Here is a 22,214-nt window from a genome sequence, read left to right on the forward strand (position 1 = left end):
GCTGCAGCTGTCACGGCCGCCTCACAGCACCCGCGCCTCACCGCCCTTTCTCTTCCCCGGCTCCTACCTGCAGCCTCCGCCGCTGCTTCAGGTATGGGGACAGTAGGGGGGGGGGGGGAGACATGCAGGGGGGGAAGAAGAGATGCAGGAGAGGCGGGGGAGAGATAACACACCCACTCACCCACCCACTCAGTCACTCACCCAGTCACTCACTCATCCAGTCACTTACTCACCCAGTCACTCACCCACCCAGTCACTCACCCACCCACCCACCAAGTCACTCACCCACCTAGTCACTCACCCACCCACCCAGTCACTCACCCACCAAGTCACTCACCCACCCAGTCATTCACCCACCCAGTCACTCACCCACCCAGTCACTCACCCACCCACCCAGTCACTCACCCACCTACTGAGCTCTTAAAGGGGGGAATTGGACATTTGAGGGGGGGTGGGAAGGGCCGGAGCTGTGAACAGGGGGGGACCCAGCTGTTAACACGGGGGGCCACCTTCATGTGCAAGGGGGCCACGATTGCTGTTAACGGGGGAGAAAGGAGAAGGGGGAGAGAGGGCAATGGAGAGAGACAGAGGGCAATGGAGAGAGAGAGAGAGGGCAATGGAGAGAGAGAGATGGCAATGGAGAGAGAGAGATGGCAATGGGGGCAGAGAGAGAGGGGGGAGCGGAGACAGAGGGGGAGCGGGAAAATTCAATGCCGGGCAACGCCGGGTATATCAGCTAGTATATATATATATTAGAGTTACTATAACGTACATGTGCGTTACACATACAGTAGCTTAGTACTGTATATAATGTTACCCACTACTCAAAGATCAGGTAAAATTATTTCATTGTTGATATAAAAATCTATGTATTTCAATATACAGAATTCAATTTAAAAATGGTACTGAACATCTTTTATGAAATGCACTGCAAATATTTATATTAACATATATAAGAAATATATTTCACTAAACAATATATATACTGTATACGATTTTGAATTTGAGAATTCCTAATTTTCTATGACTTTCCTTAAACGTATAGTTTACTTATTGGAAACAAGTACGACTAATTTGAGGATATAGGGGTTTAAAAGGTTAATCTATTGATTCGCGCATTTGTGTGTTATTTCGCAATGCGTGCAAAAGGAATGAAAAAAGGAATCCTGTCAGATCACAACACAGTTTGAATTTCTCTGAAGCCACCAGGAGTTTGGGGACAGGGAAATGGCTATGAAGGTCTAGCTGCTTGAACACCAATACATTAATACAAGAATCAGTAGACTCAATCAAACTGGATGGGAGGTGGTAGATAGACCATACTATCAGCATTGTCTCATCAAAATGTAGAAGGTTTAGATATATGAGGAAGTACCATAGAATATGCAAAAGCAAAAATCCTGCGTTTATACAGTATATTTATGTAACAGGTATTCCCCCCCACCCAATAGCATATAGTGTGTGTGTGCGGGGAACCTAATGTTACCTGGTGTGGTGCGTTATACCTGTCATGCTCACAGGAGGTCTGAGCCTCCGCTAGTGAGAGCCTGAGGTGAATCTCTGGAACGTTCTCGTCGGTCAGCGCCTCCACCTATGTAGGATTCTATAGGAATGTAGAATGGGCCTAGCATAGGAACCCACCCAGAAACCACATACACCAGGGTTATGGCTAAAAGGTTTACTGAACGAGCAAATAACACAATAACATTACATCACATCATATTGTATAGCAACACAACCCAGAGTATCATACTTTCACAGTGCAACATCATCAGTATGCACAACGATATATATGCCACCCTCTGCCACTAGCTGGCAGCTATAACCTTGCCCCTAACTGGGCTATAACCTCCTTACACAGTATTCCAAAGTCCTTGTACCCAAAGTCCCAAGAGTCCAACAACCCCACCCACGTGTGGGACAGCGCTGCCCACTAAGATGAAGTGTATAGGTGGTGCACTTGGTGACTTGGATTATACCTGCCCGGTGCTCCTGCTACCAGGTGCGCAGATTTCCTTTGCTTGGAATCCCTTGCTCCAGGAGATGATCCAAGATGCCTCCGCCTCAACGGAGGGTGGCTCCCGCATGGAGTGATCCACCTTTATAATGTCTCTTTTCTCTGCTAACGCAGAGGATGTATTACCTTCACAGCAATTTCCAGGATAGTCACGGTTCCTGGCTGGACCCTCACTTGTCTAGGTTCTACAGGACCCTGTCCCTAGTCTAAGGGGAGTCCCTGTAGTAACCACAAGCTGAGGTGAGTAGGGCCTAGCTGGGGGCTAAGGGGAGACTTCTGGCCTAGTGCAGGAGGCTACTTTCCTCCCTGCACAAACACACCCTCCCCTCTCTGTGTCCCAGCTCCTAACTGACAATCCCTGTCTTCACACAACATTGTTGCAACTTTGCAGCATGAGCATCTGTCAGCCTTATTGGCTGTCTGGCTGCCTGTGACCAGGATGAAAGTGCAGTCCCTAGAGGCTGCTGGGAATTGTAGTCCTTGGTGGCTCTCTCTAACATTGGGGCCTCGTGCGTGCTGTGTAATGCCACCGCCGCTGCTAACTGCGCATGTGCGAACTGAGGGATATCCCTGAATATTGAGCGCCTCTTCTCACTCCCTGTAATGGCTACCTGTGGCAGGATGGCCTGTAGCCGAGGTCAGGGAACAGTTCACACGTATAGTTTCAGGATAAATAAAAACGTTCAGTGGCTTTTTTTTCTCCACAGTAACATAACATGCGGGTACACTGTCCCTTTAACAAAATAAATCCTGCTCCACTTTGGGAGAAAAACTGACAAATAACACAGCAGACCTATCTAGCAGGCTGGCTGGCTAAACCAGAACCAAACCTTAAGGGTACTTTAAGCAGTCAGTAAACAAATGAATAATCCTTACTTTAGTTGAAGTAGTCTTTGGTGAAATCCCTCTGGCTAAGGGCTCACGCAGCAGTGTGCTTCTCTCTCTCTCTCTGGCAGCTACTGCCAGTCACATGATCCTTATCTACCTTGCTGGCTCTCAGGTGTCAGCTAAAGAGTTCTGATTTCCTAACTTCCACCTGAGCTAGCCCTTATGAGTGCTGGATGAAGCACTCAGACATATGTCTCCCAGGCGTAACTGATAGGAGTTGACTTCACTCTGTCACACTGCCATATCACATCTGGGGCTATACTGCGCGTGCGCGAGCTTCTGCGCATGTGCGAACGCACACAAGATGCGGCACCCTGTAGCTGATGTCACCGGGAGCCCCCGGTGACGCGATCACCCCTGCAACTGCCCTCACGCTGTCGCAGGTAAGAGAGAGAGAACCGAATGTCTGGGGAGCCAGAGGGGACCTGGCTATATTCTCCCCCTGGTGGAAATACTAACGTCCCCGCTTGGAGGATATCACAACATAAGGTTACACAATCAAAATGCAGTGCATAATAGGTATAACTTAACATATGTACTCTAACATCACTGATACATGGCATATCACACACAGTAATACCCGAGGCCAGCTGAGTGTTAGCTGTTTGCTGAGACCAATTGTGGGGTGCCCCTAACTGATAATGTGGGGGTACCTCACTTTGACTTTTGTGAGCCTCCGCAAACTCATGGTCAGGTGCAACAGTCACTGGTTCCATACTGCTTCCTCCCCCTGGTGGAAGGGATAGCACAGTGTCTCTTGGCCAGACCTTTACCCGGTCATCTGTGGCATGGATGCAGTAGGCCAGGAGATCTTGACCTTTTCCACGGTCCACCACATGGTGAATGGAACGCTCCTTTTTGTGCTTAAAGGAGGCAATTTTCACTGGATCACTCACAACACAGTCATTGTCCGTAAGAACTGGGGAGGCTTCCATTGGGAAGCGAGCAAGTAGCAATGTCTCTGTTACATCCTGCAGGGAATAAAGGTTTGATACCTTACCACTGCATTGATTCACGGTGGCCAACAGGTCCTCGGGGACGCTGTCAGTTCCCACCTCGGCTGTCTTGGGACCTGTCCCCGGCACTTCTGGGGCAGTCCACTCACTGTCTTGAAACTCGGGAGCGTTGGATCCCAGTCCTGGGACCAATTGGGTTGGAGCGTACGGGCTCACACTCAGTTCAGTTATGGTAGCGGTTATGGTGTCGCACGGGCCCACCGTCAGGTCATGAGCCTTAGTTGGGGCCTTTTCCACGGCCGCCTCCATCGGAGCCTGTGGGAAGTAAGGAGGTTCCTCACCACTCCGCTTTCTTGCAATGGGTTCCGGTTCATCTGGAACACGGTCAGGTACCATCTGTGCTTCACTGGACATCATGATGGGGCTGACTTTTCTCTTCGCGTGGACGATAGGCGGTAGGTACTGGTCCACTCGCACCACTGGACAGCTATCTTCTAAGGGGGACACCTCTGCCAGGACGCGATGCCGAGTGGAGCCAATCGCCCTGGTGGCCAGACTTAAGGAGCTACCATGCTCCGCGGTCACCTGGAAGCTCACACCCGACACCCCTGGGGCAGTCAACTCACCCTTGTCGTCGTTAGGTACTGATCCCCAGCCTAGGACCGATGGTACCATCGTAGTAGGCCGGACTGGCCATTGTAGGGCACACGGGCCCATATCAGGATCCACAGCAGATGGGATAAATGTCTCTTTATCTTCAGCTTCACTTGGGTGGTCGGCCGGCTGGCGCATCACCACGGCTGGTTGTTGGTCGCTGGAATCACTAAGAGAGGAGGGGGGTATAGATACCTTACCCTGTGATTCCGGAATCTGCGGTTCTGAGTGTGGAACGGAGTCTAGAACCGGGGTGCACGGAACCCCTGGAACATCTGCTACAGCACACTGACTCGGTGCGACCACCGCGTCGCAGCTGTCCATTTTGGTAAATGTAGCTTGAAAATCTTGTGGTTGTAGAACAGAGTCTAGAATGTCCATTTGGGCGCACGAGCCCTCTGCAACCTCTAGAGCTGGGGTAGGTTGAATAGCAGCGGCTTCAACCGCCTGGGTAGAGAGATCAGTCACATCAGTTTCCTCTGTGGATTCTGCAGGCTGGGGCATAATCGGCTTCAAGAAACATGCCCCGCAGCAGGCACATTCGGGCTCCCACGCCAGTACGTCTATAGAACAGTCACAGGTGGTACTAAAACATTGTATACACGTTTCTCCTTCCACCTCGGTTGTCTTGAGGCCTAGCGGGAACTGGAATAGGTCGACTCCCTTGCCACAGGCTTCCTGAAGGCAGGGGCACATTAGCGCGAGTGCATCTATTCCGGGAAATTGCCAGGCCATATACACGTTAGAGTGTAACCCCTTGCAGTCTATTTCATTCCCAGGGGGAAAATAATCTGTTTCTACAACAGTGTCTGGAACATCACTTTGGACACACAGGCCCCGTGAAGCCCCTGGGATTAAGACAGACTGATTAGCAGTGTAACTCACTTTAGCAGAGAGGTCAGGCTCCTCTTTCTCTTTTGGTTCAGTACTTTCTTTAGTGGAGACAGCAGTTACTGGTTGAAGCTCACTGTGCTTGCTCCCCCTGGTGGAATTTAAAGGAGGGGCGGCAGACTCTTTCAAGGAGCGTTTCTGGCTCTGCACTGCTCCACTCAGTTGGCGGGGGCGGGGCTTAAGTTTTCCCGCCAATCCCGGACAACTTTCTTCAAGGTCATTCTGCGCCGCCTTGAGCACAGCAGCACGTGCACGCTTCCAACTTGGGGAAAGTTGCCATGGCACTAGGTCAGAGTAGACTAAAGGGTAACCCTCAGGGGGGCCCTCTGGCATAAACAAGGTGGACGGTGCCTCTGACAGGCATATATCCCACGTGGGTGTCACCACAAAAAGTATCGAGCTCCACATGGATGTGGGGTCTTGATCTTCATCTAAAATACAGGCATGCGGCCACCCAGGGATTTTACGCATATGATCACAGACCTCCACATCTGATATATTTGTAGGAAGGCCTCCTACGGCCACCACACAGCGGGGGCTAAAATCTTGCCTCAAGGCCCAGGCGAGGACCTCGTGTTAACTGTACAAACATTTTTGGAGAAAAAAAAAATTATAGGGCACCCCAGGTCTGATCTCAGTAGCAAATGATAAATGGAAATAAACCGTACGCAACTACTAAACCTCTAGAAACGTCAGTATTGAAGTGCAATACCTATACCCTTTTAATTTGTGAAGCCCAAAATTAAGGCCACAAAAAACCACAGTGAAATTCGAAATAAAATAAATTACACAACCGTGTGTTCAGTGAAGATGGCGTCTGCTGCTATAATAATAGGGGGTGGCTCAGCACCCCCTAACACACTACAGAAATGTAAACAAAAAACAGCGCACAACGCAAATAGTGAAGTAGGTAATACAAGTGTATATTGAATAAAATTATATATAAACTGCGTACATCAAGTATGATTAAGTAAGCATTGAGTGTGTATTCACACTGGTTACCACTCGATGTTGCTGGTGTGGAATTGGTGTAGTATATCCTCTCAGCGGGCACTCTCAGCAGCAGCTGTATACCAGGACTCTGCTAGGATCTCCCTCTCATGCTGACGTCATCTCCATAGGGATTCGCCCTTCAAGACAGCTAGGCTCCGTTCCTGGTGGTAGCCCCCGGAGGTACCCCTAGGGGTTTGGTAGTGTCCACAAGTGGCTGTTGGGGCTCCCTATTCGAAACCGCCACACAAATAGACTTCATTATTTGTGTGGCGGTTTCGAATAGGGAGCCCCAACAGCCACTTGTGGACACTACCAAACCCCTAGGGGTACCTCCGGGGGCTACCACCAGGAACGGAGCCTAGCTGTCTTGAAGGGCGAATCCCTATGGAGATGACGTCAGCATGAGAGGGAGATCCTAGCAGAGTCCTGGTATACAGCTGCTGCTGAGAGTGCCCGCTGAGAGGATATACTACACCAATTCCACACCAGCAACATCGAGTGGTAACCAGTGTGAATACACACTCAATGCTTACTTAATCATACTTGATGTACGCAGTTTATATATAATTTTATTCAATATACACTTGTATTACCTACTTCACTATTTGCGTTGTACGCTGTTTTTTGTTTCCATTTCTGATCTCAGTAGCGCCTCCAAATGTAACGGGTATTCCCCCCCACCCAATCGCATATAGTGTGTGTGCGGGGAACCTAATGTTACATGGTGTGGTGCGTTATACCTGTCAGGCTCACAGGAGGTCTGAGCCTCCGCTAGTGAGAGCCTGGGGTGAATCTCTGGAACGTTCTCGTCGGTCAGCGCCTCCACCTATGTAGGATTCTATAGGAATGTAGAATGGGCCTAGCATAGGAACCCACCCAGAAACCACATACACCAGGGTTATGGCTAAAAGGTTTACTGAACGAGCAAATAACACAATAACATCACATCACATCATATTGTATAGCAACACAACACAGAGTATCATACTTCCACAGTGCAACATCATCAGTATGCACAACAATATATATGCCACCCTCTGCCACTAGCTGGCAGCTATAACCTTGCCCCTAACTGGGCTATAACCTCCTTACACAGTATTCCAAAGTCCTTGTACCCAAAGTCCCAAGAGTCCAACAACCCCACCCACGTGTGGGACAGCGCTGCCCACTAAGATGAAGTGTATAGGTGGTGCACTTGGTGACTTGGATAATACCTGCCCGGTGCTCCTGCTACCAGGTGCGCAGATGACCTTTGCTTGGAATCGCTTGCTCCAGGAGATGATCCAAGATGCCTCCGCCTCAACGGTGGGTGGCTCCCGCATGGAGTGATCCACCTTTATAATGTCTCTTTTCTCTGCTAACACAGAGGATGTATTACCTTCACAGCAATTTCCAGGATAGTCACGGTTCCTGGCTGGACCCTCACTTGTCTAGGTTCTACAGGACCCTGTCCCTAGTCTAAGGGGAGTCCCTGTAGTAACCACAAGCTGAGGTGAGTAGGGCCTAGCTGGGGGCTAAGGGGAGACTTCTGGCCTAGTGCAGGAGGCTACTTTCCTCCCTGCACAAACACACCCTCCCCTCTCTGTGTCCCAGCTCCTAACTGACAATACACAACATTGTTGCAACTTTGCAGCATGAGCATCTGTCAGCCTTATTGGCTGTCTGGCTGCCTGTGACCAGGGTGAAAGTGCAGTCCCCAGAGGCTGCTGGGAATTGTAGTCCTTGGTGGCTCTCTCTAACATTGGGGCCTCGTGCGCACTGTGTAATGGCCGCCGCCGCTGCTATCTGCGCATGTGCGAACTGGGGGATGTCCCTGCCTATGGAGCGCCTCTTCTCACTCCCTGTAATGGCTGCCATATCGCATCTGGGGCTATTCTGCGCGTGCGCGAGCTTCCGTGCATGTGCGAATGCACACAAGATGGCGGCACCCTGTAGCTGATGTCGCCGGGAGCCGCCGGTGATGCAATCACCCCTGCAACTGCCCTCACGCTGTCGCAGGTAAGAGACAGAGAACCGAATGTCTGGGGAGCCAGAGGGGACCTGGCTACATTTAAGTTGTAAAGATGAGGAGCCTGAAAAGTTTGGAATTGAATCCTGTGTTGTGGTGCGTGACATTCTTCTTTTATATCCTTATAAAGTAGGTGCCGGTTCTAACAAGTGTGATCAAGAACAGCATCCACATTGGCAAAGATTCCTGCACCAGGGAATCATATGTTTCGCTCTCTAGGAGCTCAAACTTGTATAATTTACTCTTTATTTATTAGTGTAACCGTGTTTCCCCCACCCAATCGCAGATAGGGGCCATTACAGGGTGTATGGTGCATATACCTGCTGGCAACAGGAGGGCTGAGTCGTCCGCCGATGGTAGTGGGGACACAGGAACAGGCTTCGGGGGTTCATACACCACATATTTACTTAGCAGTGCAGCGCCTCCATCTGCTGCGGACTCATGGAACTGAAGGTGATCCCTCATAGTAGAACTTGTTTTTTTTACACGGTAGAAGCTGCCGGTCGTGGCAAGGCACCGGCTCTCCATCAGCTGCAGGCCTCTTCCTCACTCTGTGTCCCATGCCGAGCTTCCAATGCTGGCAGTGTGTGACGGGCCTCTCTGACGTCAGCGCGCCGAAAGTAAGCTGGCCCTCAGCTTCCGGTGCGCGCTAATTTTGGAAGCTCGGCGTGGGACACTGAGCGAGGAAGAGGCCTGCAGCTGATGGAGAGCCGGGCCCCCCACAGCCACTGGGCCTGGCCTGAGACCATCCACAAGGTGTCTATTTTTTATATGTATTGGGGGGGGGGAGGGAGTTGGAGTAATTTTATATGTATTGGGGGGAGCGGGAGTCTTTTTAATATGTATTGGGGGTAGTAGGGGTCTTTTTATATGTATTGGGGGAGTGGGGGTCGTTTTATATATATGAGGGGAGTGGGGGTCGTTTTATATACATGAGGGGAGTGGGGGTCTTTTTATATGTATTGGGAGATGTGGGGGTCTTTATATGTATTGGCGGGGTTTGGGGGTCTTTTTATATGTATTGGGGGAAGTGGGGGTATTTTTATTGGGGGGAGTGGGGGTCTTAATATGTATTGGGGGGGAGTGGGGGCCCATACTGGCCATGAGCCGCATCGCAAGGGGAAGATAATTTGTGATAACAGCTGGTGGCCCCACTCCTGCGACCCCAAGGGTTCCTCTATGCTCTGTGTCCCATGACTTCATGTACACTCGTGCAGAAAAAGGCCCCACAGGTGAGGGTGAAGCATTCAGTTCCGGCTTCACAACTGGGCTATTGCCCACCATTTTGGAGGTAAAACGAGGGGGAAGAAGTCTTGCAACTCTAGGGGGCTCTCCAGAGATGTTCACACCCGCCACCCCATGCCGTATAATTGCGCTCAAATGTTGTGGCACACTGGGGCTCTCACTAGCAACCATATGCCCCATCTCAGGGAAATTCCAGCAGGTGACCTCCGCAGTTACTGGCAGAAGGCATGTATGCCTTCCTAGATGGTACTCTAGGGACACTTCTGAGGGTTTGGCTGTCTGTCTGGTTGGGACCAGACTTTTCCTGGCATGATGGCAGGCAGGAAACACCGGATTGGTACAGTAGATGGGCTTGGAAGGCCCAGACTTGTCTTGCGGGTATAAAGGAAATCAATAGAGGACATAGTGAAGGAAGTTCTGCCTAACAAAGACAACAGGAGCTAGCAAGACATGCACCAATGCACTGCTGTACAGCACGATTCGGAACAAGTGTGAAGAGACACCCCTATCATCTGGATCAAGTTAACCTAAGGATACTTTCTCCAAAGTGGACTTACTTTGTGGGACATTTTCACTTGGACATTTGTTTATGTAAGTGCACTTTTCACAGAGACTGGATATTTTTTGCACTGTATATAGGATAATTGTGTGTTTTATAGGTTTAAACACATAGCTTATTTATTTATATTTTTTATTTTTTGCACATTAGGGCACATATTTAACCCACGCGCTGGTATTCCTTTTTTCCTTTATATATTACTTTTTGGGAGGATTTGAATCACCTCCCCCCCCCCCCCACAATCCAGCAGCGAGATGTTTAGTCACTTTTGTATTTAGAAGTTGACGCTGTGTTTTCTTTATTCACTTGTCTTGTGGGTAGCCCAGCAGCTCCTCCTCTGGACCATGGCTTGGAGCTGAAACCTCTGTGGAGGCTACTAGCAGTATAGAGTATAGAGTAGCACTTCTTTTTGATTTCTTTTTTTTCCACACCCAGAGTACTTCTAATTTTTACAAAACTTGTAAGTTCCTTTTCTTTTATTGTAAAAGAGATTAATTTTTACAGTATAAATACAATATTATTTAAATCTTTCTAACATGCAGTCCAAAGTGCTTTGACCTAATGTTTAATTAATGTTGCTCCTTTTTAAACCAGGCAGGTAACACTATTTTTAAGCTACTTTTGAGTACTGGGTAAAAAAATTTTTTTTAATTAAAAAGCATAACTGCGCACAGAGAGGCCCAGATAATGCAGTATATGTAATTATAGTGAAAAATATAATAGCACATAAAGAGATGGCCTTCATGAGTATTAGTAAAGGTTAAGAACATCTCAATCTAAGTTGATGGTCATAGAGATGTACTGGATAAGTCAAAGAATACTAAACCTAAAGATCAGAAGAACCACAAACAGACCTTCCCCGCAAGCAAGGACTGGTTTAATTGCATTGGAGCAAAGAGTACCACAGCAATGTAAGAGCAGGGAGGAGGTTAGCACCTACAATCCAGTCAGAATGATTTCTGTTTTAGGGAGATTAACAGAACCACTGCTTAAAGGTGCAATGATATTTTAAGAAAAACATAGTTATTTTATTAACCTTTATTGTGCCAGGGATCCGTCAGACACAGAGTGCAACTGGACCTCCAGTACTTCCAATCATGTGATCACACCAGGAGGAATCACATGATCTGTCATAATGGCCTCTGGCGGACCAAGGCCCAAGCCATTCCAGGCACGTCATTAGGTCACTCTAAAGGTTAATTTAATCTTTTAATAAGTATCTTGGGCTCTGCATGGTAATGTTGACCTCTCTTTTTATGTAACGTGAATTGTAGTTGGTGGGTGGTCACAGCAACAGGAACTCAGCCGGATACATGAATGAATAAAAACAGCTTTATTGCACTATAGTGCTGCGCATCACAAAACGGAGAACACCTCTGACGCGTTTCGTTCCGTGCAGGAACTTTATCAAAGAGTACAAAGATCTCTCACACTGAAGTGTTATATACATAGTCCCTTATCCTGATAGGTCAATGTATAATTGCATGCAGATGATAACAATTAGCAATCAGTACTTATCATTACTGGGAGGGTCATGTAAACACTGCAGTGTATGAAATAGAACAAACATCAATACCAAATGGTAACATGTAAACATTACAAATTTAAACATATAATTTAAAATCAAGATCTGTGAATAGCAGCATATGTGATACCAAATAGTATCATCCCTGGAATTTATTATGAAAACACAAGGATAGAACATATATATGGGGATATAGTCCAATGGACAAATGTCAAGAAGAATTAATGAAGCATATTAAACCTGATTCATAGGTAGATTTATAATGACTAATGTGCATAGAGCAACAAATGATGCATATTGATAATGTATATAGCAATTCATACCTTAGTATACAATGAGTATTGTGCATAGAACTTATATTTCATGCATGTAGATAATACAAATAATACAGTTGTTAGATCTAGAAAAGGGAGAGGGTAATGAGTCCCTATTGAACAGAAATTAACCCCTTAGGGTATATGTGAGGTGCATTAGTATACACACTCCCAAGACTCCCCATTTAATCAACCCTGTAGGAAGTGTTTCAACTCCCATTCAACATTGATCCCATGGGGATGGAGAGTGTTGAGAGTGTGTATCCAATACATCTCCCTTTGGTTTAATGTATTTTCCCTGTTTCCACCTCTAGGATGGCATGGTAAATGTTCTATAGCTTTAAAAGAAAAATTATTAATACTACCTACAGGGCATGAAGAGAAATGTCTGGGCACAGGATGATTAACATCTCTCTTTTTGATTAACCTGACGTGTTCCGCAATTCTGGTTTTCAAAGGTCTTATAGTGCGGCCCACGTACAGTAGACCGCAAGCACAGTTCAAAACATAAACAACATGAGAAATATTGCAATTTAAAAGATCTAAGATAATATTCATTTAATCAACCCTGAAGGATCCAAATAGAAAATGGACATGGAATGGACTCAATGGAGTCAAGAATAAAATTGACTACAGTATAGCCTAACTAACAAGAAACAAGTTATTGAAGACTGCACAGTCCTTAACTGCTTTGACACAAGGAGTGATCACTGATTAGTTCGCTGCAAATTACATCTGAATGTGAAGCTGGAAAGAAGAAATCTGATTAAAAAAAAGACAAAAACAATTACCATCAGTAACCTCAAGAATAACAGCAGAGAATTTAAACTGCAAAAATCGCCTCAGCTTGCTCAAAAGTCATGGGGACACATTAACAAAGGGGGGAGTCTTGGGAGTGTGTATACTAATGCACCTCACATATACCCTAAGGGGTTAATTTCTGTTCAATAGGGACTCATTACCCTCTCCCTTTTCTAGATCTAACAACTGTATTATTTGTATTATCTACATGCATGAAATATAAGTTCTATGCAAAATACTCATTGTATACTAAGGTATGAATTGCGATATACATTATCAATATGCATCATTTGTTGCTCTATGCACATTAGTCATTATAAATCTACCTATGAATCAGGTTTAATATGCTTCATTAATTCTTCTTGACATTTGTCCATTGGACTATATCCCCATATATATGTTCTATCCTTGTGTTTTCATAATAAATTCCAGGGATGATACTATTTGGTATCACATATGCTGCTATTCACAGATCTTGATTTTAAATTATATGTTTAAATTTGTAATGTTTACATGTTACCATTTGGTATTGATGTTTGTTCTATTTCATACACTGCAGTGTTTACATGACCCTCCCAGTAATGATAAGTACTGATTGCTAATTGTTATCATCTGCATGCAATTATACATTGACCTATCAGGATAAGGGACTATGTATATAACACTTCAGTGTGAGAGATCTTTGTACTCTTTGATAAAGTTCCTGCACGGAACGAAACGCGTCAGAGGTGTTCTCCGTTTTGTGATGCGCAGCACTATAGTGCAATAAAGCTGTTTTTATTCATTCATGTATCCGGCTGAGTTCCTGTTGCTGTGACCACCCACCAACTACAATTCACGTTACTGCGACTACCGGTGTGGAGCACGCAAGCTACGAAGCAGAGCTGGGAGCTGACCTTCATGATTCCCCTCCTGATGAGCACATAGAAATTATTCATTACGCCCGCTCAAAGAGATTCAGGATCGCTGAGACCCAGGGCGCTCTCTACTACCATCCGCAGCATAGCTGCCGGCCCTCGGGGATGACGTCACACGCAGCGCGACACCCGAGGAGACGAGACCAGCCAGACACAGGCATTGAAGAGACCGGGTCGGGTAAGGGCAGCAGGCTTTTCCAGTGTGAGCACACGAGAGGGGTGGCCTTTTGGTTGCCTCTTTTCTTGTCTCGGATTTCCCCTGTGCACTAGCCTCCCACCCAGGTTGCACTACATACCGTTATCTGCCAGAGCCTGGCTGTGGTTCTCCTTCACACAGGATCTTTAAGCCTGCCCAGTAGCTGTTCACCTTCTTTTATACATGTACCAGAGACTGTTTACACACCATTAATACCAGTCCTGTTGTGGATATTGCGAGCACCGGACATTTGGGGTTTATTCCCTTATACTACAAACTCTCTTTTTATGTAGTAGCACTCCAAAATATTTGCTTGTGATGTTTGGATATGTGCAGATAGAACAAAAATAATTATTGCAATCAAACGAATTATATGGGGGAAAAAAAAGTAAATGTATGGTCAATTGCATTCTAACATTATGTCTATTTAAAAAAAAAACTTACTGTAGTGGTAAGAAATTACACTTTAAGTGGGTGACCTTGGTTTCAGTCCCATTGTCAACTTTCCTTGTGACCATGTGCTAGACCCATTATCTCCATGTTACGGAGACAAGGGATGTGTACAAAATACTAACTTCTTATTTTCTTTATCCGCACATTTTCCTGAAAGATTTCAATGTTGGTGACCATATAGGAAGGTCAACCGGTGCTATTTCTATTTATAGTCTCGGCAGCAGGAGGAATCTGAGCAAATTATTAGTGGGTAGGGATTTTGCAGGCACATTTCTAATGCATAATGATTATGCCAATTTGAGACAATTTGTTTTCCAAATGTTGACAGTTCTCGTGACATTTTCGGTGACTGTCCAATATTCACTAATTTAGCAAACTTGTGTAACAAAAAACACAGAGAAGAAAGTCTTTTGTTGAACGTGCACTCGGATCCCAAATGTACAGTATGTTAACTAGTTTATAATGGTAAGGATGCTGCTGCCTGATTACAGCTCTTGCACTCTTGACACAACAGAGGTGCTAGAGGATATCCGTGTGTGTTGATATTACTTCTCCAAGTAGCAGTGACAGATGGACAACAGGAGATACTACTGCAGCAGGTATCCTCATTTTCTCCAGCAGCACGACCTCTCACATAAGCCATCAGCTTCAGACTACTGATGCAGCGGCCGTTGTTCGAACACATCACGGTGCTGATTTTGAGTTCTCTGCTGTTCCCCACGCAGCATGAACGCAGCCAATCGCCCCTGGCACCCGCGCTTATCGCGGATGTTTTGTTTGAATTTCATGGATTCTGTTTCTTCGTTTGCAATAAAATGGATGAATTGTAATGTGTACCGTACTGTGCTACTCTGCTACTGTGTCAGTTTCATGTTTTTAATAGCCAGAACACTAAAATTCGTTTTTCTGCTCTCGCCGCGCTCGCATCTTAGTGCGGGAAAAGCTGGAATTCATCCCGCGGTTTCAAATCGGGATTCCGATGTACATGACGCGTGAAGTTTTTGAATAACGGCCGCTGCATCAGTAGATTTGCAATTGACCCTGGGAGCATTTTAATTTTCCTCAGGGATGAAACCTTGATTTCTCTGAGATCAGGGCATTTTGCTATTAGATCACCGGATATACATCTACCTCAGTTACCAACCTCCTGGGGTTGCATCTGGGACCAGGGGGGATCCTGTGATTGTGAGATTATCATCAACACCTCACAGTGCGGATCTTTTACTATTCACTTTTTGTTTTTGTATTAGGACTTATCTGTCTGTGTTCTTAATTGGAGAACTAGAGTCCCCTTGTTGCATTACTGTAAGCACTACATATTTTACCCCTTACTTAATAAAGTTGTGTTTTAATCACCTTAATTTCAGTTACACCTATATGCTGGGATACTTAAAGTTGCAGACCAAGGTAGGGTGACCAGATGTCCCAGTTTGCCCGGCCCAGTCCCAGTTTTTCTGGCTCTGTTCTGACTTTTTCGGTGTCTGTCCCGGTTAGAGGATCCCCCTGACGAGCGCCGACTGCGCATGCGTGGAGTGTGCGCCGACCACGCTTGTGTGATCGGCACCTGTCGGGTGCTCGTGCGCAAGCGCAACTGGCAAGCTCAGACCGCGCAGGAGCAACCGGCAAATGCCGTTCACGCGTGTGCAGCCGGCAGGTGCATGTGGACATGCAGCCGGGAAGTGCCAATCGTGCATGCATGACATGTGTCCCGGTTTTTGCCGCGACAAATCTGGTCACCCTAAGACCAAACAATATACAACATATGTGTTTTTTTAATAAATCAGTTCTGTACTATGAGAAAATACTTGTACTATTTTTTTATTAAAAACAACTCTGAATTACATTTACAAAGTCACATCCCCTTCCTCTTCTGAAACAGGCTCTGGCTCACCCCTTTTTTGAGTGAACCAATTGTATCTAGTGACTGCCTGGTCACATTATCTTCCCCACAGAACTTTGTATATTTGGTCCTCTTCTGCTGCACTGACAGCCATTTAGTGAACCCTTGAGCCCAATCTTTGCTGATTTATCACAGCAGAACGGATCGATCAGCAACTTTGGTAATTACTTATCATTGTGTGAATTGTATTGATGCCCATACTAAAGGGGAAAAAAAATCAAAATTTAAAAATCAAAATGGCTGCTTGGACTGCTGCTTTAAGTGGATCAGTACTCCACTCCAGTGCAGTATATCTGTTCACCTCTGTTGTGTCCAAAGACCAAGTGCTGTAATCAGGCAGCACCATCCTTACCATTATATACTAGCTAACATACATTTGGGGTCTGAGTGCACGTTCACAGGCGTCTTTCTTCTGTGTTTTTTGTTATATACTTACTTTTATGTGCACCTTGCAAATGTTTGATTAACAACGATATTAATAACCTTCAGCAGGAGCTCAAACCCCCACTCTCTAAAACTTGTGTAACAGTTTCGCCTAAATCTACCTCAGACACCAAAAATACAGTAGTAAGATTATTAAGCTATTTGGGGAAGGAGCTTCTCATTCTGTGTACTATACTGCAAACACTGTAAGCCCTGCATAAGAAAAAAAAATGTGTGTGTCAAGCACGCGCATTTTTAAGTGAAACTTCTTTGTGTTTTGTCACAAAAATTGTATTTGTAATCGGGATATTGATGTTTTGAATTAAAAATCTAAATTTCAGTGCCAAAACGCAAAGAAGTTTGACTTACAACACGCGTGCGCAGCACACACCCCGCTTTTCATATTTGACTTCTATATATATAGTAACTGTGAATTCCTTGTGTGTTTGCGTCTCTGTGTGTGCTCTACCTGTGCTGCGTCTGCGCCTGTGTGTGCGCGTGCCCAGCCGGCGCCTACCGGGCAGGCGTGCCCAGCCATCGGCAACGGCTCCTGTGCAGGCGCACCGAGCGTGGGAGGCCTTCAGATGCGTGCCAGGTGCCATAACGGCCTCTTCTGCCAGCAGTGACGTCACTTCAGGAAGTGCACTTCCATCACCATCATCAAGGCAATTTACTCCAAAAATAATCATTCGTATAATTATAGTGCAAGAGCAGCTATCAAAGCAACGCTATATCTGAGTTATCAAGTATCAGGAAGACCCTTTTCTATCTCACAGTACTGTACCTCATTTGCACGGCATTAGGTGTACTTATGGACAGGGACAAATACGCATAAACAATTAAGTCACGGGTGGGCTTTTTAATGGTGATTTGAGCCAAATTGTAATGGAGGATGAGCCATACTGTACATTATATGGGAATTGATGGATCATAGGTTTTTAACCAGTAAATTACTGAAATTATTAGTTAAATTGGACACAGCTCATCTTAGCAGTAGTAAATTAGCTGTGTGCTTCGGTTCTTCTTTCTGGGTCACATAATAAGTAAGTTTTAACATTAATTGCCTTTTACAGTTCACAAATTTAAGTGACAACCAAGAAACTTTTAGATGGAATAGATCCTTAAATTGTTTATCCATCACATTACACATGCTAAATACAATATAATATGCATATAGATATGTATTATTGGTATGTTTAGATGCAGAGTTTTTGTAACTACAGTATATCAGTCCTCAAGAACTGTACACACGTTGAGCGCAGTAATATGAGAGATCTTCATTGCTATTGATATGTGTGAGCAGAAGAAGAAACATATTTAGTCTAAAAAGCTCATGAACTCTCATGTTGGTCCAATAAAAGGCACCTGCTACATATCTATCACACGGTATCTCACTTTTCAACTAACACTGAATCATAGTGTATGTGACGTTTTAGTAGGGGCCATAGGAACATTTATTTTAGCTCCAACAAATAAGCATTGTATTATTGTACCAACTGCATATACTACTCCACTGTCCTTCATAAGTTAGACTTAACAAACAGCCCATTCAAAATAGACAGAATGTCTCTTCAGTGCTTGAACCTAGTTTAAGTTGAAGAAGAGCCTCTTGACCATAAACGTTTTGATTTTATGCAAGACAAACAATAGCCCAAGGAGATTTCTGCATCCAGAATAGTCTGTGGTCATCCAGTTCATCTTCCTTTGCTAAAAGCATTCTGATCCTTCGTAAAATTCCTATGGAAACACTGGTTTGATTGCTAAAGATCTTACCCAGGTACTGTATAGACCATGTATTACACACCGTGTTTGTTTTACAGTTGACAACTGTATTGTACAGGCATACTCCGCATTAACATACGCAATGGGACTGGAGCAGGTATGTAAAGCGAAAATGTACTTTAAGTGAAGCATGACCGTTTCCCCCACTTATCGATGCATGTACTGTACTGCAAAGATCATATACTTGCAGAACTGATGTAAATAACACATGTGTAACAGGCTCTATTGTCTCCCCGCTTGCGCACAACTTCGGAACAGGTAGGGAGCCGGTATTGCTGTTCAGGACGTGCTGACAGGCGCATGCGTGAGCTGCCGTTTGCCCATTGAGAGATATGTACTTACTCACGAGTGTACTTAAACTGAGTGTCCTTAAACTGGTGTATGCCTGTATTTCACCCATAATCATATACATAACATCACATTTTGTTAAATATTTTTCAAGACTGCACTTTCTTTTCGTCCACTGTGCACATATTTAATACTGTAAAGTACCTTTTCCAATCATAATACAAAAACAAAAATGTCCAAGCATACGCATAACATATAAAAAGCTAATGTATGAACAATGCAATAAAACAAGTGTCAAACTGTTTATAAAAATGGCACATTTATTGCTACAGAACGGTTATGTACATGGCTGCATTGAATAACTACGGATGAGAAACAGGTAATGGCCTACACAAAGCTGTGCATTTTTTTTCTCAAAGGAACTCTTGCACACAACCTATCTGGACACCTCTACAAATCAGAAATACACCCCAAAAACATGAAAAGTCCAGGCACTCAGCCACACACTGAGAACAAGGTGTAACTGTTCATTTTTTTTCCTTTTTCCTTTTTCCCCCCTCCTTTTAAAAATAAAAATAAAAATGTTGTTTCATTTACGTGTAGAGTCGCAAAAACAAAAATATCCCACCTGCGACCGACAAAATAAATGTCCAAAAAAAAGAAAAACAAGAAGAAAACTACCATACAGTCTCGTCTCAGTAACACATGGTAAATAACAACGTATAAATACTAAAATAAAGTCACAAACTTTGACTTAAGATGATTCCAAAATCTACAAAGAGAAATATTCAGAATCAGACAATTCCAATGTTTGAATGTTTTTTTTTATATATATATATATATATATATATATATATATATATATATATACTGGAATATCCATGGTAAAAAAGGATTGCTCCTGTGAAAAATAAGCCAAATATACTTTTTTTTAAATTTAGAGTTTTTTTTTTTTATGCATAAGGGAATACTACAGTCTATTTGTATAGCAAAAAGAGCACTAGACAAAAGAAGCTTTATAACAAAAGCCAGGCACTGATACATGGTAAATCTCTGCTTTTTTTTTTTTTTTTTTACTTATCTTCACTTAATTGCATCACAAGTAACAATGAAAAAAGGCCACAGTTCATATATTTTCACCATTACATATGTCTATAATACTTGAAATGAATATGGTCAACTCAGCACTGCACAAAGATGAATCAACTTCAAGTCCATGATGGAAACAAATGAAAAAGAAAAGACCGCAAACAATAGAGCCGAAAATGTGCGGCCGGAAGGCCCCAATATGCTGGAAAGAATACTCCAGCTTCATCTGTTTTGTTCCAGTCAGTTTTCCATATGCCTTTTGTGCTTGATCATCCTGACGCTCTGTGGATTTCTGGTTTTGCACGATCAAGTGTTGTTTCTGATACAGATAATAGCCTGCCTGGTACAAAGATTAAACATTTGATCCAAAGAAAAAGGTAAATAACAAAGCAAAGAAATAAAAGAAAAAAATCGGAAGACTGAATCAGAACAAGTTGCATTACTGGTTGGACCAAAAGTTGTAATCACATTTAGTGTTCCTTGCACCTAAACTGAAGACAAAAGGGACGAGATCCCTTGGATGGACAAGTGTATATTATGTGAATCCATTAATATATGAAAGTGGAGGTGGATCATTAAGACTGCCTCTTTAAGGTAATCTAATGACGGTGTTATGCTCCAGTTTTAACATCTGTGATCCCCTTATTCAGCTGTAAGTGTAGATTTCGATCTCAACCAAGCAGGTTCCCTTGCCAAGACAAGAAAATATTCTGCAGCATTTGAAAATCTAAAACCAGGTTTAAAAGGCAGGATATTCTTAATACTTCTGGAGTTTATTCTCAGATTACTAAGCGAATGCAATGCAAGACCATATAGCGATGGTAACATACTGTACTTCCCACACCATTTGGCAGCTCATGGCTGTTCTGCATCGAGACTATACATACATTTGTAATTACACTGTAAGTCCCTACAACTAAACAGAATAGACAGTAATACAATATTTCAGAGCTGATAAAAAACACTAACATCCACTTTGAGTTAAAAAAATGTAAGCACCACTTTTTCTTCAAATAGCTTTAAAACTTCTATGCATAATCATATTTGTTTATTATTTTCATAATTATGTGCACAATGCAATCATTGCCTACAGAGCAATACCAGGCAGTTCAAATTTATCAAAAAAACACTTTCCAGTTTTCAAAAAAAAAAAAAAAAAAACTATTTTGTAAATGTGCTGTGGAACTGTGTCCAAGTAGATATATCTGTAACCACTTTAGAAATCAACTCCTTAAAACTGCTATTTATACTTCTACGACCTACTGTTGGACAAAGACATGTATTTTTGTGGAAAATGCAAAACTGAAAATAGTTTTATAATTCAATATACAACATTTTTCTGGTGAAATAAAACCATGCCAACCGAACACAGGACGGTTATTCCAGCTTCAGTAGCTATGAATTAGAGGGTTAAAATAACCCCTCAACTGTATGTCCAACTTTAATCCACCTCCACATTTTAAAAATGTATAAACCTATGAAAGCATCTCATTTTGCCCTGTTTAACATATTTACAGATTTCATCACACACACGAAGCAAATGTTTTGTGAATATGTAGGTGATTATATGGTCACTATCAGATTTGTTCTTTTATGCTTTTCAGAAACAAACATAAAAATTCATATTCTTTTATCTCGCTATTTCATTTAAAAGATTTCTTTCAACCACACAAGATTTTTTTTTTTTCCTTTTTTTTTTTTTTTTTTTTTAACAAAAGAAAACTGGTACAACATATTAAAACACATAATAACAAGAGTCTACATGTAAAAATATAACTTTTACATACACCATTTCAAAATAATGATACATTTGTTGCATAAAATGTACAAATGCAATTGTCGTTTCTAATGTATAGAACTGGAGAACAGATGGACATTTAGACCGTTTAATATTGGTTGCTCAGGGCTAACTGGTGGAAAATCTACACAAACAAGGGAGATAGTTTAACGCAGCGGTGCTCGACTTCAGTCCTTAAGATCCCCCAACAGGTCAGGCTTTAAGGATATCCCGGCTCCAGCGCAGGTGGCTCAGTCTTTGACTGATCCACTGATTGAGCCACCTGTGCTGAAGCTGGGACATACGTAAGAAATTACCTGTTGGGTGCTCTTGAGGACTGGGGTTGAGCCCCCCCGGGTTTAACATACGCCAAATTTGCGTGGCTGGAAAAATAGAAACTGGCGTTTGGGACAGTGTGACAAATGCTTCACAATAAGCACTGTATGAAAGATATATTGCACACCAAAGTCAATCGTCAAATGGTTTGCAGTGGAACTTGGTTCACACATCCCTGGTTGTGGTCGGCGGCAGCTTGAAA

Source organism: Ascaphus truei, chromosome 1, assembly GCF_040206685.1.
Source record: "Ascaphus truei isolate aAscTru1 chromosome 1, aAscTru1.hap1, whole genome shotgun sequence".
In the NCBI taxonomy this organism is placed as follows: Eukaryota; Metazoa; Chordata; class Amphibia; order Anura; family Ascaphidae; genus Ascaphus; species Ascaphus truei.